The sequence below is a fragment of the Carcharodon carcharias genome, chromosome 4, assembly GCF_017639515.1.
Source record: "Carcharodon carcharias isolate sCarCar2 chromosome 4, sCarCar2.pri, whole genome shotgun sequence".
Taxonomy (NCBI): Eukaryota; Metazoa; Chordata; class Chondrichthyes; order Lamniformes; family Lamnidae; genus Carcharodon; species Carcharodon carcharias.
Genome location: NC_054470.1, coordinates 79,645,370 through 79,670,788, shown reverse-complemented (window position 1 = coordinate 79,670,788; position 25,419 = coordinate 79,645,370).

Genomic DNA, 25,419 nt, shown 5'->3' with positions numbered 1-25,419 from the left:
GTCTGTCTCCGTCTTACACACACATACGCATGCTCTGTCAATCTCCGTCTCACAGACACGCACGCTCTGTCTCTCTCTCACAGACATGCACGCGCTATCTCTCTCTCACAGACATGCACGCTCTCTCTCTCACAAACATGCACGGTCTGTCTCTCTCACCAAGACACGCACGCTCTGTCTTTCTCTCACAGACACGCACGCTCAGTCCCTCTCTCACAGGCACACACGCTCAGTCTCTTTCTCACAGACACGCATGCTCAGTCTCTCTCTCACAGACATGCACGCTCTGTCTCTCTCTCACAGACATGCACGCGCTATCTCTCTCTCACAGACACGCACACTCTCTCTCTCTCTCACAGACATGCACGCGTTGTCTCTCTCTCTCTCACAGAAGGCACGATCTGTCTCTCTCTCACAGACACGCATGCTCAGTTCCTCTCTCATGGACACACACACTCAGTCTCTCTCTCACAGACCCGCACGCTCAGTCTATCTCTCACAGACATTCACGCACTGTCTCTCTCTCTCACACACATGCACGCTCTGTCTCTCTCTCCCACACACAGGCATGCTGTTTCTCTCTCTCTCACACACACGCACATGCATGATCTGTCTCTCATACATACGCATGATCGGTCTGTCTCTGTCTCACACACACATACGCACGCTCTGTCACTCTCTCTCTCACAGACACGCATGCTCTGTCTGTCTCTCACAGACTCGCAAGCGTTGTCTCTCTCTCTCACCGACAGGCACGATCTGTCTCTCTCTCACAGACACGGATGCTCAGTCCCTCTCTCATGGACACACACGCTCAGTCTCTCTCTCACAGACACGCACGCTCAGTCTATCTCTCACAGACATGCACGTGCTGTCTTTCTCTCACACACATGCACGCTCTGTCTCTCTCTCTCACACACAGGAACACTCTGTTTCTCTCTATCAAACGCAGGCACGCTCTGTCTCACTCTATCACGCACAGGCACGCTCTGTCTCTCTCTCTCACACACACACACGCGCATGCTCTGTCTCTCATACATACGCATGCTCTGTCTGTCTCTGTCTTACACACAGATAAACATGCTCTGTCACTCTCTCTCTCACAGACACGCACGCACTGTCTCTCTCTCACCGACATGCACACTCTCTCTCTCTCTCACAGACATGCACGCTCTGTCTCTCTCACAAAGACACGCACGCGCTGTCTCTCTCTCACACAGACACGCATGCTCTGTCTCTCTCTCACAGACACTCACACTCAGTCCCTCTCTCATAGACACGCACGCTCAGTCTCTTTCTCACTGACACGCACACCCTCTCTCTCTCACACAGACATGCACGCGCTATCTCTCTCTCACAGACACGCACGCTCTGTCTCTCTCTCACAGACACGCACGCTCTGTCTCTCTCTCACAGACACGCACGCTCTGTCTCTCTCTCACAGACACGCACGCGCCGTCTCTCTCTCACAGACACGCATGCTCAGTTTCTCTCACACACACATGCACGCTCTGTCTCTCTCTCCCACACACAGGCATGCTCTGTCTCTCTCTATCACACACAGGAAAGCTCTGTCTCTCTCTCTCACACACACGCACTTGCATGATCTGTCTCTCATACATACGCATGCTCGGTCTGTCTCTGTCTCACACACACATATGCACGCTCTGTCACTCTCTCTCTCACAGACACGCACGCTCTGTCTCTCTCTCACAGACTCGCAAGCGTTGTCTCTCTCTCTCACAGACAGGCACGATCTGTCTCTCTCTCACAGACACGCATACTCAGTCCCTCTCTCATGGACACACACGCTCAGTCTATCTCTCACAGACATGCACGCGCTGTCTTTCTCTCACACACATGCACGCTCTGTCTCTCTCTCTCACACACAGGAACGCTCTGTTGCTCTCTATCAAATGCAGGCATGCTCTGTCTCACTCTATCACGCACAGGCACGCTCAGTCTCTCTCTCTCACACACCCACACGCGCATGCTCCTTCTCTCATACATAGGCATGCTCTGTCCGTCTCTGTCTCACAAACACACACGCACGCTCTGTCTCTCTCTGACAGACATGCACGCTCTGTCTCTCTCTGGCAGACATACACGCTCTGTCTCTCTCTCACAGACATGCACGCTCTGTCTCTCTCTCACAGACATGCACGCTCTGTCTCTCTCTCACAGACACGCACACTCTGTCTCTCTCTCACAGAAACGCACGCTCTGTCTCTCTCTCACAGACACGCACGCGCCGTCTCTCTCTCACAGACACGCACGCTCAGTCTCTCTCTCACACACATGCACGCTCTGTCTCTCTCTCCCACACAGAGGCACGCTCTGTCTCTCTCTATCACAAACAGGAAAGCTCTGTCTCTCTCTCTCACACACACACACGCATGATCTGTCTCTCATACATACGCATGCTCTGTCTGTCTCCGTCTTACACACACATACGCATGCTCTGTCAATCTCCGTCTCACAGACACGCACGCTCTGTCTCTCTCTCACAGACATGCACGCGCTATCTCTCTCTCACAGACATGCACGCTCTCTCTCTCACAAACATGCACGGTCTGTCTCTCTCACCAAGACACGCACGCTCTGTCTTTCTCTCACAGACACGCACGCTCAGTCCCTCTCTCACAGGCACACACGCTCAGTCTCTTTCTCACAGACACGCATGCTCAGTCTCTCTCTCACAGACATGCACGCTCTGTCTCTCTCTCACAGACATGCACGCGCTATCTCTCTCTCACAGACACGCACACTCTCTCTCTCTCTCACAGACATGCACGCGTTGTCTCTCTCTCTCTCACAGAAGGCACGATCTGTCTCTCTCTCACAGACACGCATGCTCAGTTCCTCTCTCATGGACACACACACTCAGTCTCTCTCTCACAGACCCGCACGCTCAGTCTATCTCTCACAGACATTCACGCACTGTCTCTCTCTCTCACACACATGCACGCTCTGTCTCTCTCTCCCACACACAGGCATGCTGTTTCTCTCTCTCTCACACACACGCACATGCATGATCTGTCTCTCATACATACGCATGATCGGTCTGTCTCTGTCTCACACACACATACGCACGCTCTGTCACTCTCTCTCTCACAGACACGCATGCTCTGTCTGTCTCTCACAGACTCGCAAGCGTTGTCTCTCTCTCTCACCGACAGGCACGATCTGTCTCTCTCTCACAGACACGGATGCTCAGTCCCTCTCTCATGGACACACACGCTCAGTCTCTCTCTCACAGACACGCACGCTCAGTCTATCTCTCACAGACATGCACGTGCTGTCTTTCTCTCACACACATGCACGCTCTGTCTCTCTCTCTCACACACAGGAACACTCTGTTTCTCTCTATCAAACGCAGGCACGCTCTGTCTCACTCTATCACGCACAGGCACGCTCTGTCTCTCTCTCTCACACACACACACGCGCATGCTCTGTCTCTCATACATACGCATGCTCTGTCTGTCTCTGTCTTACACACAGATAAACATGCTCTGTCACTCTCTCTCTCACAGACACGCACGCACTGTCTCTCTCTCACCGACATGCACACTCTCTCTCTCTCTCACAGACATGCACGCTCTGTCTCTCTCACAAAGACACGCACGCGCTGTCTCTCTCTCACACAGACACGCATGCTCTGTCTCTCTCTCACAGACACTCACACTCAGTCCCTCTCTCATAGACACGCACGCTCAGTCTCTTTCTCACTGACACGCACACCCTCTCTCTCTCACACAGACATGCACGCGCTATCTCTCTCTCACAGACACGCACGCTCTGTCTCTCTCTCACAGACACGCACGCTCTGTCTCTCTCTCACAGACACGCACGCTCTGTCTCTCTCTCACAGACACGCACGCGCCGTCTCTCTCTCACAGACACGCATGCTCAGTTTCTCTCACACACACATGCACGCTCTGTCTCTCTCTCCCACACACAGGCATGCTCTGTCTCTCTCTATCACACACAGGAAAGCTCTGTCTCTCTCTCTCACACACACGCACTTGCATGATCTGTCTCTCATACATACGCATGCTCGGTCTGTCTCTGTCTCACACACACATATGCACGCTCTGTCACTCTCTCTCTCACAGACACGCACGCTCTGTCTCTCTCTCACAGACTCGCAAGCGTTGTCTCTCTCTCTCACAGACAGGCACGATCTGTCTCTCTCTCACAGACACGCATACTCAGTCCCTCTCTCATGGACACACACGCTCAGTCTATCTCTCACAGACATGCACGCGCTGTCTTTCTCTCACACACATGCACGCTCTGTCTCTCTCTCTCACACACAGGAACGCTCTGTTGCTCTCTATCAAATGCAGGCATGCTCTGTCTCACTCTATCACGCACAGGCACGCTCAGTCTCTCTCTCTCACACACCCACACGCGCATGCTCCTTCTCTCATACATAGGCATGCTCTGTCCGTCTCTGTCTCACAAACACACACGCACGCTCTGTCTCTCTCTGACAGACATGCACGCTCTGTCTCTCTTTCACAGACATACACGCTCTGTCTCTCTCTCACAGACACGCACGCTCTGTCTCTCTCTCACAGACACGCACGCGCTATCTCTCTCTCACAGACACACACGCTCTGTCTCTCTCTCACAGACACACACGCGCTATCTCTCTCTCACAGATATGCACGCTCTGTCTCTCTCTCACAGACACGCACGCGCCGTCTCTCTCTCACAGACACGCACGCTCAGTCTCTCTCTCACACACATGCACGCTCTGTCTCTCTCTCCCACACACAGGCACGCTCTGTCTCTCTCTATCACAGACAGGAAAGCTCTGTCTCTCTCTCTCACAAACACACACACATGCATGATCTGTCTCTCATACATACGCATGCTCGGTCTGTCTCTGTCTCACACACACATATCCACGCTCTGTCACTCTCTCTCTCAATGACACGCACGCTCTGTCTCTCTCTCACAGACACGCACGCGTTGTCTCTCTCTCTCACAGACAGGCACGATCTGTCTCTCTCTCACAGACACGCATGCTCAGTCCCTCTCTCATGGACACACACGCTCAGTCTCTCTCTCACAGACACGCACGCTCAGTCTACCTCTCACAGTCATGCACGTGCTGTCTCTCTCTCACACACATGCACGATCTGTCTCTCTCTCTCACACACAGGAACGCTCTGCTTCTCTCTATCAAACGCAGGCATGCTCTGTCTCACTCTATCACGCACAGGCACGCTCTGTCTCTCTCTCTCACACACACACACGCACATGCTCTGTCTCTCATACATACGCATGCTGTGTCTGTCTATGTCTTACACACATGTACGCACGCTCTGTCACTCTCTCTCTCACAGACACGCACGCTCTGTCTCTCTCTCACCGACATGCATGCTCTTCTCTCACTCACAGACAAGCACGCTCTGTCTCTCTCTCACAGACACGCACGCGCTATCTCTTTCTCACAGACATGCACGCTCTGTCTCTCTCTCACATACATGCACGCTCTGTCTCTCTCACAAAGACACGCACGCCCTGTCTCTCTCTCACAGACACTCATGCTCAGTCCCTCTCTCATAGACACACACGCTCAGTCTCTTTCCCAGTGACACGCAGTCTCCCTCTCTCTCACACAGACATGCACGCGCTATCTCTCTCTCACAGACACGCACGCTCTGTCTCTCTCTCACAGACACGCACGCGCCGTCTCTCTCTCACAGACACGCACGCTCAGTCTCTCTCTCACACACATACACGCTCTGTCTCTCTCTCCAAAACACAGGCACGCTCTGTCCATCTCTATCACACACAGGAAAGCTCTGTCTCTCTCTCTCACACACACGCACACGCATGATCTATCTCTCATACATACGCATGCTTGGTCTGTCTCTGTCTCACACTAACATACGCACGCTCTGTCACTCTCTCTCACAGACACTCACGCTCTGTCTCTCTCTCACAGAGTCACAAGCATTGTCTCTCTCTCTCACCGACAGGCACGATCTGTTTCTGTCTCACAGACATGTATGCTCAGTCCCTCTCTCATGGACACACACGCTCAGTCTCTCTCTCACAGACACGCACGCTCAGTCTCTCTCTCACACACATGCACGCTCTGTCTCTCTCTCCCACACAGAGGCACGCTCTGTCTCTCTCTCTCACACACACACGCACACACACACACGCATGATCTGTCAATCATACAAACGCATGCTCGGTCTGTCTCTGTCTCACACACAAATATCCACGCTCTGTCACTCTCTCTCTCAAAGACACGCACGATCTGTCTCTCTCAGAGACACGCACGCATTGTCTCTCTCTCTCACAGACAGGCACGATCTGTCTCTCTCTCACAGACACGCATGCTCAGTCCCTCTCTCATGGACACACATGCTCAGTCTCTCTCTCACAGACACGCATGCTCAGTCTATCTCTCACAGTCATGCACGCGCTGTCTTTCTCTCACACACATGCACGCTCTGTCTCTCTCTCTCACACACAGGAATGCTCTGTTTCTCTCTATCAAACGCAGGCACGCTCTGTCTCACTCTATCACGGACAGGTACGCTCTGTCTCTCTCTGTCTCACACACACACACACGCGCATGCTCTGTCTCTCATACATACGCATGCTCTGTCTGTCTCTGTCTTACACACACATACGCACGCTCTGTCACTCTCTCTCTCACAGACATGCACGCTCTGTCTCTCTCTCACCGATATGCACGCTCTTCTCTCTCTCACAGACACGCACGCTCTGTCTCTCTCTCACAGACACACACGTGCTATCTCTCTCTCACAGACATGCACGCTCTCTCTCTCTCTCACATACATGCATGCTCTGTCTCTCTCACAAAGACACGCACGCGCTGTCTCTCTCTCACACAGACACGCACGCTCTGTCTCTCTCTCACAGACACTCACGCTCAGTCCCTCTCTCATAGACACACATGCTCAGTCTCTTTCTCACTGACACACACACTCTCTCTCTCTCACACAGACATGCATGCGCTATCTCTCTCTCACAGACACGCACGCTCTGTCTCTCTCTCACAGACACGCATGCTCAGTCCCTCTCTCACAGACACACACGCTCAGTCTATCTCTCACAGGCACACATGCTCAGTCTCTCTCTCACAGACAGGCACGCCCAGTCTGTCGCTCACACACATGCAAGCTCTGTCTCTCTCTCTCACACACAGGCATGCTCTGTCTCTCTCTCTCTCACACACATACAAGCTCATGCTCTGTGTCTCATACATATGCATGCTCTGACATTCTCTCTCTCCCACACACACACACGCACATGCTCTGTCTCTCATACATATGCATGCTCTGTCTGTCTCTGTCTCACAAACACACACGCACGCTCTGTCACTCTCTTTCTCGCAGACACGCACGCTTTGTCTCTCTCTCACCGACATGCACGCTCAGTCTCTCTCTCACAGACACGCATGCTCTCTCTCTCTCTCACAGACAAGCACGTTCTGTCTCGCTATCACAGACACACACACGCCGGCTTTTTCTCACAGACACGCACACTCTGTCTCTCTCACACAGACACGCACACGCTGTCTCTCTCTCTCACAGACACGCATGCTCAGTGCATCTCTCACGGACACACACGCTCAGTCTCTCTCTGACACACACGCAGGCTCTTTGTCTCTCTCTCTCACAGACACGCACGCTCTGTCTCTCTATCACAGCCACGCATGCTCAGTCTCTCTCTCACAGTCACGCATGCTCAGTCTCTCTCTCACAGACTTGCACGCCCTGTCTGTCTCTCACACACATGCACGATCTGTCTCTCTCTCTCACACACAGGCACGCTCTGTCTCTCTATATCACACACACACACGTGCATGCTCTGTCTCTCATACATACGCATGCTCTGTCTGTCTCTGTCTCACAAACACACACGGACGCTCTGTCACTCTCTTTCTCACAGACACGCATGCTCAGTTTCTCTCTCACAGAAACGCACGCTCTGTCTCCCTCTCACAGACACGCACGCGTCGTCTCTCTCTCACAGACATGCACGCTCTCTCTCTCTCACACAGACACGCACGCGCTGTCTCTCTCTCTCACAGACACGCACGCTCTGTCTCTCACATACACGCATGGTCAGTCCCTCTCTCACAGACAGGCACGCTCAGTCTCTCTCTCACAGACATGCATGCCCTGTCTGTGCTGACGCACATGCACGCTCTGTCTCTCTCTCTCACACGCAGGAACGCTCTGTCTCTCTCTATCACACATAGGCACGCTCTGACTCTCTCTCTCACACACACAAACGCGCATGCTCTGTGTCTCATACATACGCATGCTCTGCCTCTCTCTTTCTCCCACACGCAGGCTAGCTTTGTCTCTCTCACACACACACACGCTCTGTCACTCTCTCTCACACACGCGGGCATGCTATGTCTCTCTCTTTCTGACACGCACACATGCACGATCTGTCTCTCTCTCTCACACACAGGCACGATCTGTCTCTCTCTCTAACACACACACACGTGCATGCTCTTTCTCTCATACATAGGCATGCTCTGTCTGTCTCTGTCTCACAAACACACACGCACGCTCTGTCTCTCTCTGACAGATATTCACGCTCTGTCTCTCTCTCACAGACATGCACGCTCTGTCTCTCTCTCACAGACACGCACGCTCTGTCTCTCTCTCACAGACATGCACGCTCTGTCTCTCTCTCACAGACACGCACGCACCGTCTCTCTCTCACAGACACGCTCGCTGAGTCTCTCTCTCACACACATGCACGCTCTGTCTCTCTCTCCCACACACAGGCATGCTCTGTGTCTCTCTATCATGCACAGGAAAGCTCTGTCTCTCTCTCTCACACACACGCACGTGCATGATCTGTCTCTCATACATTCGCATGCTCCGACTGTGTCTGTCTCACACACACACACGCACGCTCTGTCACTCTCTCTCTCACAGACTTGCACGCTATGTCTGTCTCTCACAGACATGCACGCTCTGTCTCTCTCTCACAGACACGCACGCTCTGTCTCTCTCTCACAGACACGCACGCTCTGTCTCTCTCTCACAGACACGCACACTATGTCTCTCTCTCACAGACACGCACGCTCTGTCTCTCTCTCACAGACACGCACGCGCCGTCTCTCTCTCACAGACACGCACGCTCAGTCTCTCTCTCACACACATGCACGCTCTGTCTCTATCTCCCACACACAGGCACGCTCTGTCTCTCTCTATCACATACAGGAAAGCTCTGTCTCTCTCTCTCACACACACACACACGCATGATCTGTCTCTCATACATACGCATGCTCGGTCTGTCTCTGTCTTACACACACATACGCACGCTCTGTCACTCTCTCTCTCACAGACACGCACGCTCTGTCTCCCTCTCACAGACACTCACGCTCAGTACCTCTCTCATAGACACACACGCTCAGTCTCTTTCTCACTGACACGCACACTCTCTCTCTCTCACACAGACATGCACACGCTATTTCTCTCTCACAGACACGCACGCTCTGTCTCTCTCTCACAGACACGCACGCTCTGTCTCTCTCTCACAGACACGCACGCGCCGTCTCTCTCTCACACACATGCACGCTCTGTCTCTCTCTCCCACACACAGGCATGCTCTGTCTCTCTCTATTACACACAGGAAAGCTCTGTCTCTCTCTCTCACACACACGCACATGCATGATCTGTCTCTCATACATACGCATGCTCGGTCTGTCTCTGTCGCACCCACACATGCTCTGTCACTCTCTCTCTCACAGACACGCACGCTCTGTCTCTCTCTCACAGACACGCACGCGTTGTATCTCTCTCTCACAGACAGGCACGATCTATCTCTCTCTCACAGACAAGCATGCTCAGTTCCTCTCTCATGGACACACATGCTCAGTCTCTCTCTCACAGACACGCACGCTCTGTCTATCTCTCACAGACATGCACGCGCTGTCTTTCTCTCACACACATGCACCCTCTGTCTCTCTCTCTCACACACAGGAACGCTCTGTTTCTCTTTATCAAACGCAGGCACACTCTGTCTCTCTCTCTCACACACACAAACACGCGCATGCTCTGTCTCTCATACATATGCATGCTCAGTCTGTCTCTGTCTTACACACACATACGCACGCTCTGTCACTCTCTCTCTCACAGACACGCACGCTCTGTCTCTGTCTCACAGACACGCACACGCTCTCTCTCTCTCACAGACATGCACGCTCTCTCTCTCTCACATACATGCATGCTCTGTCTCTCTCACAAAGACACGCACACGCTGTCTCTCTCTCACACAGATACGCACGCTCTGTCTCTCTCTCTCACAGACACTCACACTCAGTGCCTCTCTCATAGACACACATGCTCAGTCTCTTTCTCACTGACACGCACACTCTCTCTCTCTCACACAGACATGCACGCGCTATCTCTCTCTCACAGACACGCACGCTCTGTCTCTCTCTCACAGACACGCATGCTCAGTCCCTCTCTCACAGACACACACGCTCAGTCTATCTCTCACAGGCACACACGCTCAGTCTCTCTCTCACAGACAGGCACGCCCAGTCTGTCGCTCACACACATGCAAGCTCTGTCTCTCTCTCTCACACACAGGCATGCTCTGTCTCTCTCTCTCTCACACACACACAAGCGCATGCTCTGTGTCTCATACATATGCATGCTCTGACATTCTCTCTGTCCCACACACACACACGCACATGCTCTGTCTCTCATACATATGCATGCTCTATCTGTCTCTGTCTCACAAACACACACGCACGCTCTGTCACTCTCTTTCTCACAGACACGCACGCTTTGTCCCTATCTCACCGACATGCACGCTCTCTCTCTCTGTCACAGTCACACACGCTCTGTCTCTCTCTCACAGACACGCACGCTCTCTCTCTCTCTCACAGACAAGCACGTTCTGTCTCTCTATCACAGACACACGCGCCGGCTTTTTCTCACAGACACGCACACTCTGTCTCTCTCTCACAGACACGCACGCTCTGTCTCTCTCTCACAGACACGCACGTGCCGTCTCTCTCTCACAGACACGCACGCGCCGTCTCTCTCTCACACACATGCACGCTCTGTCTCTCTTTCCACACACAGGCATGCTCTGTCTCTCTCTATTACACACAGGAAAGCTCTGTCTCTCTCTCTCACACACACGCACATGCATGATCTGTCTCTCATACATACGCATGCTCGGTCTGTCTCTGCCTCACCCACACATACGCATGCTCTGTCACTCTCTCTCTCACAGACACGCACGCTCTGTCTCTCTCTCACAGACACGCATGCGTTGTCTCTCTCTCTCACAGACAGGCACGATCTGTCTCTCTCTCACAGACACGCATGCTCAGTTCCTCTCTCATGGACACACATGCTCAGTCTCTCTCTCACAGACACGCAGGCTCAGTCTATCTCTCACAGACATGCACGCGCTGTCTTTCTCTCACACACATGCACGCTCTGTCTCTCTCTCTCACACACAGGAACGCTCTGTTTCTCTCTATCAAACGCAGGCACACTCTGCCTTTCTCTCTCACACACACAAACACGCGCATGCTCTGTCTCTCATACATACGCATGCTCTGTCTCTGTCTTACACAGACATACGCACGCTCTGTCACTCTCTCTCTCACAGACACGCACGCTCTGTCTCTCTCTCACCAACATGCACGCTCTTCTCTCTCTCACAGACACGCACGCTCTGTCTCTGTCTCACAGGCATGCACACGCTATCTCTCTCTCACAGACATGCACGCTCTCTCTCTCTCTCACATACATGCATGCTCTGTCTCTCTTACCAAGACACGCACGCTCTGTCTCTCTCTCACAGACACTCACACTCAGTCCCTCTCTCATAGACACACATGCTCAGTCTCTTTCTCACTGACACGCACACACTCTCTCTCTCACACAGACATGCGCGCGCTATCTCTCTCTCACAGACACGCACGCTCTGTCTCTCTCTCACAGACACGCATGCTCAGTCCCTCTCTCACAGACACACACGCTCAGTCTATCTCTCACAGGCACACACGCTCAGTCTCTCTCTCACAGACAGGCACGCCCAGTCTGTCGCTCACACACATGCAAGCTCTGTCTCTCTCTCTCACACACAGGCATGCTCTGTCTCTCTCTCTCTCACACACACACAAGCGCATGCTCTGTTTCTCATACATATGCATGCTCTGACATTCTCTCTGTCCCAAACACACACACGCGCATGCTCTGTCTCTCATACATATGCATGCTCTGTCTGTCTCTGTCTCACAAACACACACGCACGCTCTGTCACTCTCTTTCTCACAGACACGCACGCTTTGTCTCTCTCTCACCGACATGCACGCTCTGTGTCTCTCACAGTCACGCACGCTCTGTCTCTCTCTCACAGACACGCACGCTCTCTCTCTCTCTCACAGACACGCACGCTCAGTCTATCTCTCACAGACATGCAGGCGCTGTCTTTCTCTCACACACACAGGAATGCTCTGTTTCTCTCTATCAAATGCAGGCACACTCTGTCTCTCTCTCTCACACACACAAACACGCGCATGCTCTGTCTCTCATACATACGCATGCTCTGTCTGTCTCTGTCTTACACACACATACGCACGCTCTGTCAATCTCTCTCTCACAGACATGCACGCTCTGTCTCTCTCTCACCGACATGCACGCACTTCTCTCTCTCACAGACACGCACTCTCTGTCTCTGTCTCACAGACACGCACACGCTATCTCTCTTTCACAGACATGCACGCTCTGTCTCTCTTTCACATACATGCATGCTCTGTCTCTCTTACAAAGACACGCACACGCTGTCTCTCTCTCACACAGACACGCACGCTCTGTCTCTCTCTCAAAGACACTCACACTCAGTCCCTCTCTCATAGACACACATGCTCATTCTCTTTCTCACTGACACGCACACTCTCTCTCTCTCACACAGACATGCACGCGCTATCTCTCTCTCACAGACACGCACGCTCTGTCTCTCTCTCACAGACACGCATGCTCAGTCCCTCTCTCACAGACACACACGCTCATTCTATCTCTCACAGGCACACACGCTCAGTCTCTCTCTCACAGACAGGCACGCCCAGTCGGTCGCTCACACACATGCAAGCTATGTCTCTCTCTCTCACACACAGGCATGCTCTGTCTCTCTCTCTCACACACACACACAAGCGCATGCTCTGTGTCTCATACATATGCATGCTCTGACATTCTCTCTCTCCCACACACACACACGCACATGCTCTGTCTCTCATACATATGCATGCTCTGTCTGTCTCTGTCTCACAAACACACACGCACGCTCTGTCACTCTCTTTCTCACAGACACGCACGCTTTGTCTCTCTCTCACCGACATGCACGCTCTGTCTCTCTCTCACAGTCACGCACGCTCTGTCTCTCTCTCACAGACACGCACGCTCTCTCTCTCACAGACACGCACGTTCTGTCTCTCTATCACAGACACACACGCGCCGGCTTTTTCTCACAGACACGCACACTCTGTCTCTCTCACACAGACACGCACGCGCTGTCTCTCTCTCTCACAGACACGCATGCTCAGTGCATCTCTCACGGACACACACGCTCAGTCTCTCTCTGACACACACGCAGGCTCTTTGTCTCTCTCTCTCACAGACACGCACGCTCTGTCTCTCTATCACAGCCACGCACGCTCAGTCTCTCTCTCACAGCCACGCATGCACAGTCTCTCTCTCACAGACTTGCACGCCCTGTCTGTCTCTCACACACATGCACGATCTGTCTCTCTCTCTCACACACAGGCACGCTCTGTCTCCCTATATCACACACACACACGCGCATGCTCTGTCTCTTATACATACGCATGCTCTGTCTGTCTCTGTCTCACAAACACAAATGGATGCTCTGTCACTCTCTTTCTCACAGACACGCATGCTCAGTTTCTCTCTCACAGAAACGCACGCTCTGTCTCCCTCTCACAGACACGCACGCGTCATCTCTCTCTCACAGACACGCACGCTCTCTCTCTCTCACACAGACACGCACGAGCTGTCTCTCTCTCTCACAGACACGGACGCTCTGTCTCTCACATACACGCATGGTCAGTCCCTCTCTCACAGACACGCAAGCTCAGTCTCTCTCTCACACACATGTACGCTCTGTCTCTCTCACCCACACACAGGCATGCTCTGTCTCTCTCTCTCACACACAGGAACGCTCTGTTTCTCTCTATCAAATGCTGGCACGCTCTGTCTCACTGTATCACGCACAGGCTCGCTCAGTCTCTCTCTCTCACACACACACACACACGCGCATGCTCTTTCTCTCATACATAGGCATGCTCTGTCTGTCTCTGTCTCACAAACACACACGCACGCTCTGCCTCTCTCTGACAGAGATGCACGCTCTGTCTCTCTCTGACAGAGATGCACGCTCTGTCTCTCTCTCACAGACATGCACGCTTTGTCTCTCTCTCACAGACATGCACACTCTCTCTCTCTCTCTCACAGTCACGCACGCTCTGTCTCTCTCTCACAGACACGCACGCTCTGTCTCTCTCTCACAGACATGCACGCGCCATCTCTCTCTCACAGACACGCACGCTCAGTCTCTCTCTCACACACACAGGCACGCTCTGTCTCTCTCTAACACACACAGGAAAGCTCTGTCTCTCTCTCTCACACAGACACACACGCATGATCTGTCTCTCATACATACTCATGCTCGGTCTGTCTCTGTCTCACACACACATACGCACGCTCTGTCACTATCTCTCTCACAGACACGCACGCTCTGTCTCTCTCTCACAGACACGCACGCGTTGTCTCCATCTCTCTCACAGACAGGCACGATCTCTCTCTCTCTCACAGGCACGCACGCTCAGTCTATCTCTCACAGACATGCACGCGCTGTCTTTCTCTCACACACATGCACGCTCTGTCTCTCTCACACACAGGAATGCTCTGTTTCTCTCTATCAAATGCAGGCAAGCTCTGTCTCACTCTATCATGCACAGGCACGCTCTGTCTCTCTCTCTCACACAAACACACGCACATGCTCTGTCTCTCATACATACGCATGCTCTGTCTGTCTCTGTCTTACACACACATACGCACGCTCTGTCACTCTCTCTATCACAGACACGCACGCTCTGTCTCTCTCTCACAGACACGCACGCGCTATCTCTCTCTCACAGACATGCACGCTCTGTCTCTCTCTCACATACATGCATGCTCTGTCTCTCTCACAAAGTCACGCACGCGCTGTCTCTATCTCTCACAGACACGCACGCTCTGTCTCCCTCTCACAGACACTCATGCTCTGTCCCTCTCTCATAGGCACACACGCTCAGTTTCTTTCTCACTGACACGCACACTCTCTCTCTCTCTCACAGACACGCACGCTCTGTCTCTCTCTCACAGACACGCACGCTCTGTCTCTCTCTCACAGACACGCACGCGCCATCTCTCTCTCACAGACACGCACGCTCAGTCTCTCTCTCACACACATGCACGCTCTGTCTCTCTCTCCCACACACAGGCATGCTCTGTCTCTCTCTATTACACACAGGAAAGCTCTGTCTCTCTCTCTCACACACACACACACGCATGATCTGTCTCTCATACATACGCATGCTCGGTCTGTCTCTGTCTCACACACACATACGCACGCTCTGTCACTCTCTCTCTCACGGACACGCATGCTCTGTCTCTCTCTCTCACAGACAGGCACGATCTGTCTCTCTCTCACAGACATGCATGCTCAGTCCCTCTCTCATGAACACACACGCTCAGTCTCTCTCTCACAGACATGCACGCTCAGTCTATCTCTCACAGACATGCACGCGCTGTCTTTCTCTCACACACATGCACGCTCTGTCTCTCTCTCTTACACACAGGAACGCTCTGTTTCTCTCTCTCAAACGCAGGCACGCTCTGTCTCACTCTATCACGCACAGGCACGCTCTGTCTCTCTCTCTCACACACACACACATGCGCACGCTATGTCTCTCATACATACGCATGCTCTGTCTGTCTCTGTCTTACACACACATACGCACGCTCTGTCACTCTCTCTCTCACAGACCCGCACGCTCTGTCTCTATGTCACTGACATGCACGCTCTTCTCTCTCTCACAGACACACACCCGCTGTCTCTCTCTCACAGTCACGCACGCGCTATCTCTCTCTCACAGACATGCACTCTCTATCTCTCTCTCACATACATGCACGCTCTGTCTCTCTCACAAAGACACGCACGCTCTGTCTCTCTCTCACAGACACGCACGCTCTGTCTCTCTCTCACAGACACGCACGCGCCGTCTCTCTCTCACAGACATGCACGCGCCGTCTCTCTCTCACACACATGCACGCTCTGTCTCTCTCTCCCACACACAGGCATGCTCTGTCTCTCTCTATTACACACAGGAAAGCTCTGTCTCTCTCTCTCAAACACAAGCACATGCATGATCTGTCTCTCATACATACGCATGCTCGGTCTGTCTCTGTCTCACCCACACATACGCACGCTCTGTCACTCTCTCTATCACAGACACGCATGCTCTGTCTCTCTCTCACCGACATGCACGCTCTTCTCTCTATCACAGACACGCACGCTCTGTCTCTCTCTCACAGACACGCACGCGCTATCTCTCTCTCACAGACACGCACGCTCTGTCTCTCTCTCACAGACACGCACGCTCTGTCTCTCTCTAACAGACACGCACGCGCCATCTCTCTCTCACAGACACGCACGCTCAGTCTCTCTCTCACACACATGCACGCTCGGTCTCTCTCTCCCACACACAGGCATGCTCTGTCTCTCTCTATCACACACAGGAAAGCTCTGTCTCTCTCTCTCACACACACACACACGCATGATCTGTCTCTCATACATACGCATGCTCGGTCTGTCTCTGTCTCACACACACATACGCACGCTCTGTCACTCTCTCTCTCACGGACTCGCATGCTCTGTCTCGCTCTCTCACAGACAGGCACGATCTGTCTCTCTCTCACAGACATGCATGCTCAGTCCCTCTCTCATGGACACACACGCTCAGTCTCTCTCTCACAGACTTGCACGCTCAGTCTATCTCTCACAGACATGCACGCGCTGTCTTTCTCTCACACACATGCACGCTCTGTCTCTCTCTCTTACACACTGGAACGCTCTGTTTCTCTCTATCAAACACAGGCACGCTCTGTCTCACTCTATCACGCACAGGCACGCTCTGTCTCTCTCTCTCACACACACACACATGCGCACGCTATGTCTCTCATACATACGCATGCTCTGTCTGTCTCTGTCTTACACACACATACGCACGCTCTGTCACTCTCTCTCTCACAGACCCGCACGCTCTGTCTCTATCTCACCGACATGCACGCTCTTCTCTCTCTCACAGACACGCACCCTCTCTCTCTCTCTCACAGTCACGCACGCGCTATCTCTCTCTCACAGACATGCACTCTCTATCTCTCTCTCACATACATGCACGCTCTGTCTCTCTCACAAAGACACGCACGCTCTGTCTCTCTCTCACAGACACGCACGCTCTGTCTCTCTCTCACAGACACGCACGCGCGGTCTCTCTCTCACAGACACGCACGCGCCGTCTCTCTCTCACACACATGCACGCTCTGTCTCTCTCTCCCACACACAGGCATGCTCTGTCTCTCTCTATTACACACAGGAAAGCTCTGTCTCTCTCTCTCACACACACGCACATGCATGATCTGTCTCTCATGCATACGCATGCTCGGTCTGTCTCTGTCTCACACACACATACGCACGCTCTGTCACTCTCTCTCTCACAGACACGCATGCTCAGTTCCTCTCTCATGGACACACACGCTCAGTCTCTCACTCACAGACACGCACGCTCAGTCTATCTCTCACAGACATGCACGCGCTGTCTTTCTCTCACACACATGCACGCTCTGTCTCTCTCTCTCACACACAGGAAAGCTCTGTTTCTCTCTAACAAACGCATGCACACTCTGTCTCTCTCTCTCACACACACACACACGCGCATGCTCTGTCTCTCATACATACGCATGCTCAGTCTGTCTCTGTCTTACACACACATACGCACGCTCTGTCACTCTCTCTCTTTACAGACACGCACGCTCTGTCTCTCTCTCACCGACATGCACGCTCTTCTCTCTATCACAGACACACACGCTCTGTCTTTGTCTCACAGACAAGCACGCGCTATCTCTCTCTCACAGACATGCACGCTCTCTCTCTCTCTCACATACATGCATGCTCTGTCTCTCTCACAAAGACATGCACGCGCTGTCTCTCTCTCACACAGACATGCACGCTCTGTCTCTCTCTCACAGACACTCACACTCAGTCCCTCTCTCATAGACACACACGCTCAGTCTCTTTCTCACTGACCCGCACACTCTCTCTCTCTCACACAGACATGCACGCGCTATCTCTCTCTCACAGACACGCACGCTCTGTCTCTCTCTCACAGACACGCATGCTCAGTCCCTCTCTCACAGACACACACGCTCAGTCTATCTCTCACAGGCACACATGCTCAGTCTCTCTCTCACAGACAGGCACGCCCTGTCTGTCGCTCACACACATGCAATCTCTGTCTCTCTCTCTCACACACAGGCATGCTCTGTCTCTCTCTCTCACACACACACACAAGCGCATGCTCTGTGTCTCATACATATGCATGCTCTGTCTGTCTCTGTCTCACAAACACACACGCACGCTCTGTCACTCTCTTTCTCACAGACACGCACGCTTTGTCTCTCTCTCACCGACATGCACGCTCTGTCTCTCTCTCACAGTCACGCACGCTCTGTCTCTCTCTCACAGACACGCACGCTCTCTCTCTCTCTCACAGACACACACGCGCCGGCTTTTTCTCACAGACACGCACACTCTGTCTCTCTCACACAGACATGCACGCGCTGTCTCTCTCTCTCACAGACACGCATGCTCAGTGCATCTCTCACGGACACACACGCTCAGTCTCTCTCTGACACACACGCAGTCTCTTTGTCTCTCTCTCTCACAGACACGCACGCTCTGTCTCTCTATCACAGCCACACACGCTCAGTCTCTCTCTCACAGACAAGCATGCTCAGTCTCTCTCTCACAGACTTGCACGCCCTGTCTGTCTCTCACACACATGCACGATCTGTCTCTCTCTCTCACACACAGGCACGCTCTGTCTCTCTCTATCACACACACACACGTGCATGCTCTGTCTCTCATACATACGCATGCTCTGTCTGTCTCTGTCTCACAAACACGCACGGATGCTCTGTCACTCTCTTTCTCACAGACACGCATGCTCAGTTTCTCTCTCACAGAAACGCACGCTCTGTCTCCCTCTCACAGACACGCACGAGTCTTCTCTCTCTCGCAGACACGCACGCTCTCTCTCTCTCACACAGACACGCACGCGCTATCTCTCTCTCACAGACATGCACGCTCTGTCTCTCTCTCACATACATGCACGCTCTGTCTCTCTCACAAAGACACGCACGCGCTGTCTCTCTCTCTCACAGACACGCACGCTCTGTCTCCCTCTCACAGACACTGATGCTCAGTCCCTCTCTCATAGACACACACGCTCAGTCTCTTTGTCACTGACACGCACTCTCTCTCTCTCTCACACACAGTCATGCACGTGCTATCTCTCTCTCACAGACACGCACGCTCTGTCTCTCTCTCACAGACACGCACGCGCCATCTCTCTCTCACAGACACGCACGCTCAGTCTCTCTCTCACACACATGCACGCTCTGTCTCTCTCTCCCACACACAGGCATGCTCTGTCTCTCTCTATCACACACAGGAAAGCTCTGTCTCTCTCTCTCACACACGCACACACGCATGATCTGTCTCTCATACATACGCATGCTCGGTCTGTTTCTGTCTCACACACACATACGCACGCTCTGTCACTCTCTCTCTCACGGACACGCATGCTCTGTCTCTCTCTCTCACAGACAGGCACGATCTGTCTCTCTCTCCCAGACATGCATGCTCAGTCCCTCTCTCATGAACACACACGCTCAGTCTCTCTCTCACAGACATGCACGCTCAGTCTATCTCTCACAGACATGCACGCGCTGTCTTTCTCTCACACACATGCACGCTCTGTCTCTCTCTCTTACACACAGGAACGCTCTGTTTCTCTCTCTCAAACGCAGGCACGCTCTGTCTCACTCTATCACGCACAGGCACGCTCTGTCTCTCTCTCTCACACACACACACATGCGCACGCTATGTCTCTCATACATACGCATGCTCTGTCTGTCTCTGTCTTACACACACATACGCACGCTCTGTCACTCTCTCTCTCACAGACCCGCATGCTCTGTCTCTATGTCACCGACATGCACGCTCTTCTCTCTCTCACAGACACACACCCTCTGTCTCTCTCTCACAGTCACGCACGCGCTATCTCTCTCTCACAGACATGCACTCTCTATCTCTCTCTCACATACATGCACGCTCTGTCTCTCTCACAAAGACACGCACGCTCTGTCTCTCTCTCACAGACACGCACGCTCTGTCTCTCTCTCACAGACACGCACGCGCCGTCTCTCTCTCACAGACATGCACGCGCCGTCTCTCTCTCACACACATGCACGCTCTGTCTCTCTCTCCCACACACAGGCATGCTCTGTCTCTCTCTATTAGACACAGGAAAGCTCTGTCTCTCTCTCTCAAACACACGCACATGCATGATCTGTCTCTCATACATACGCATGCTCGGTCTGTCTCTGTCTCACCCACACATACGCACGCTCTGTCACTCTCTCTCTCACAGACACGCACGCTCTGTCTCTCTCTCACAGACATGCACGCGTTGTCTCTCTCTCTCACAGACAGGCACGATCTGTCTCTCTCTCACAGACACGCATGCTCAGTTCCTTTCTCATGGACAGACATGCTCAGTCTCTCTCTCACAGACACGCACGCTCAGTCTATCTCTCACAGACATGCACGCGCTGTCTTTCTCTCACACACATGCACGCTCTGTCTCTCTCTCTCACACACAGGAAAGCTCTGTTTCTCTCTAACAAACGCATGCACACTCTGTCTCTCTCACACACACACGCGCATGCTATGTCTCTCATACATACGCATGCTCTGTCTGTCTCTGTCTTACACACACATATGCACGCTCTGTCACTCTCTCTCTCACAGACACGCACGCTCTGTCTCTCTCTCACCGACATGCACGCTCTTCTCTCTATCACAGACATGCACGCTCTGTCTCTCTCTCACAGACAAGCACGCGCTATCTCTCTCTCACAGACATGCACGCTCTCTCTCTCTCTCACATACATGCATGCTCTGTCTCTCTCACAAAGACACGCACGCGCTGTCTCTCTCTCACACAGACATGCACGCTCTGTCTCTCTCTCACAGACACTCACACTCAGTCCCTCTCTCATAGACACACACGCTCAGTCTCTTTCTCACTGACCCGCACACTCTCTCTCTCTCACACAGACATGCACGCGCTATCTCTCTCTCACAGACACGCACGCTCTGTCTCCCTCTCACAGACACGCATGCTCAGTCCCTCTCTCACAGACACACACGCTCAGTCTATCTCTCACAGGCACACACGCTCAGTCTCTCTCTCACAGACAGGCACGCCCTGTCTGTCGCTCACACACATGCAATCTCTGTCTCTCTCTCTCACACACAGGCATGCTCTGTCTCTCTCTCTCACACACACACACAAGCGCATGCTCTGTGTCTCATACATATGCATGCTCTGTCTGTCTCTGTCTCACAAACACACACGCACGCTCTGTCACTCTCTTTCTCACAGACACGCACGCTTTGTCTCTCTCTCACAGACACGCACGCTCTCTCTCTCTCTCACAGACACGCACGCGCCATCTCTCTCTCACAGACACGCAGGCGCTGTCTTTCTCTCACACACACAGGAATGCTCTGTTTCTCTCTATCAAACGCAGGCACACTCTGTCTCTCTCTCTCACACACACAAACACGCGCATGCTCTGTCTCTCATACATACGCATGCTTCTCTCTGTCTCTGTCTTACACACACATATGCACGCTCTGTCACTCTCTCTCTCACAGACACGCACGCTCTGTCTCCCTCTCACAGACACTCACGCTCAGTACCTCTCTCATAGACACACACGCTCAGTCTCTTTCTCACTGACACGCACACTCTCTCTCTCTCACACAGACATGCACGCGCTATTTCTCTCTCACAGACACGCACGCTCTGTCTCTCTCTCACAGACACGCACGCTCTGTCTCTCTCTCACAGACACGCACGCGCCGTCTCTCTCTCACAGACACGCACGCGCCGTCTCTCTCTCACACACATGCACGCTCTGTCTCTCTCTCCCACACACAGGCATGCTCTGTCTCTCTCTATTACACACAGGAAAGCTCTGTCTCTCTCTCTCACACACACGCACATGCATGATCTGTCTCTCATACATACGCATGCTCGGTCTGTCTCTGTCTCACACACACATACGCACGCTCTGTCACTCTCTCTCTCACAGACACGCACGCTCTGTCTCTCTCTCACAGACATGCACGCGTTGTCTCTCTCTCTCACAGACACGCATGCTCAGTTCCTCTCTCATGGACACACACGCTCAGTCTCTCACTCACAGACATGCACGCTCAGTCTATCTCTCACAGACATGCACGCGCTGTCTTTCTCTCACACACATGCACGCTCTGTCTCTCTCTCTCACACACAGGAAAGCTCTGTTTCTCTCTAACAAACGCAGGCACACTCTGTCTCTCTCTCTCACACACACACACACGCGCATGCTCTGTCTCTCATACATACGCATGCTCAGTCTGTCTCTGTCTTACACACACATACGCACGCTCTGTCACTCTCTCTCTTTACAGACACGCACGCTCTGTCTCTCTCTCACCGACATGCACGCTCTTCTCTCTATCACAGACACGCACGCTCTGTCTTTGTCTCACAGACAAGCACGCGCTATCTCTCTCTACAGACATGCACGCTCTCTCTCTCTCTCACATACATGCATGCTCTGTCTCTCTCACAAAGACATGCACGCGCTGTCTCTCTCTCACACAGACATGCACGCTCTGTCTCTCTCTCACAGACACTCACACTCAGTCCCTCTCTCATAGACACACACGCTCAGTCTCTTTCTCACTGACCCGCACACTCTCTCTCTCTCACACAGACATGCACGCGCTATCTCTCTCTCACAGACACGCACGCTCTGTCTCTCTCTCACAGACACGCATGCTCAGTCCCTCTCTCACAGACACACACGCTCAGTCTATCTCTCACAGGCACACATGCTCAGTCTCTCTCTCACAGACAGGCACGCCCTGTCTGTCGCTCACACACATGCAAGCTCTGTCTCTCTCTCTCACACACAGGCATGCTCTGTCTCTCTCTCTCACACACACACACAAGTGCATGCTCTGTGTCTCATACATATGCATGCTCTGTCTGTCTCTGTCTCACAAACACACACGCACGCTCTGTCACTCTCTTTCTCACAGACACGCACGCTTTGTCTCTCTCTCACCGACATGCACGCTCTGTCTCTCTCTCACAGTCACGCACGCTCTGTCTCTCTCTCACAGACACGCACGCTCTCTCTCTCTCTCACAGACAAGCACGTTCTGTCTCTCTATCACAGACACACACGCGCCGGCTTTTTCTCACAGACACGCACACTCTGTCTCTCTCACACAGACACGCACGCGCTGTCTCTCTCTCTCACAGACACGCATGCTCAGTGCATCTCTCACGGACACACACGCTCAGTCTCTCTCTGACACACACGCAGTCTCTTTGTCTCTCTCTCTCACAGACACGCACGCTCTGTCTCTCTATCACAGCCACACACGCTCAGTCTCTCTCTCACAGACAAGCATGCTCAGTCTCTCTCTCACAGACTTGCACGCCCTGTCTGTCTCTCACACACATGCACGATCTGTCTCTCTCTCTCACACACAGGCACGCTCTGTCTCTCTCTATCACACACACACACGTGCATGCTCTGTCTCTCATACATACGCATGCTCTGTCTGTCTCTGTCTCACAAACACGCACGGATGCTCTGTCACTCTCTTTCTCACAGACACGCATGCTCAGTTTCTCTCTCACAGAAACGCACGCTCTGTCTCCCTCTCACAGACTCGCACGCTCTCTCTCTCTCACACAGACACGCACGCGCTATCTCTCTCTCACAGACATGCACGCTCTGTCTCTCTCTCACATACATGCACGCTCTGTCTCTCTCACAAAGACACGCACGCGCTGTCTCTCTCTCTCACAGACACGCATGCTCTGTCTCCCTCTCACAGACACTGATGCTCAGTCTCTCTCTCATAAACACACACGCTCAGTCTCTTTGTCACTGACACGCACTCTCTCTCTCTCTCACACAGTCATGCACGCGCTATCTCTCTCTCACAGACACGCACGCTCTGTCTCTCTCTCACAGACACGCACGCTCTGTCTCTCTCTCACAGACACGCACGCGCCATCTCTCTCTCACAGACACGCACGCTCAGTCTCTCTCTCACACACATGCACGCTCTGTCTCTCTCTCCCACACACAGGCATGCTCTGTCTCTCTCTATCACACACAGGAAAGCTCTGTCTCTCTCTCTCACACACACACACACGCATGATCTGTCTCTCATACATACGCATGCTCGGTCTGTCTACGTCTCACACACACATACGCACGCTCTGTCACTCTCTCTCTCACGGACACGCATGCTCTGTCTCTCTCTCTCACAGACAGGCACGATCTGTCTCTCTCTCACAGACATGCATGCTCAGTCCCTCTCTCATGAACACACACGCTCAGTCTCTCTCTCACAGACATGCACGCTCAGTCTATCTCTCACAGACATGCACGCGCTGTCTTTCTCTCACACGCATGCACGCTCTGTCTCTCTCCCTTACACACAGGAACGCTCTGTTTCTCTCTCTCAAACGCAGGCACGCTCTGTCTCACTCTATCACGCACAGGCACGCTCTGTCTCTCTCTCTCACACACACACATGCGCACGCTATGTCTCTCATACATACGCATGCTCGGTCTGTCTCTGTCTCACACACACATACGCACGCTCTGTCACTCTCTCTCTCACAGACACGCACGCTCTGTCTCTCTCTCACAGACATGCACGCGTTGTCTCTCTCTCTCACAGACACGCATGCTCAGTTCCTCTCTCATGGACACACACGCTCAGTCTCTCACTCACAGACACGCACGCTCAGTCTATCTCTCACAGACATGCACGCGCTGTCTTTCTCTCACACACATGCACGCTCTGTCTCTCTCTCTCACACACAGGAAAGCTCTGTTTCTCTCTAACAAACGCAGGCACACTCTGTCTCTCTCTCTCACA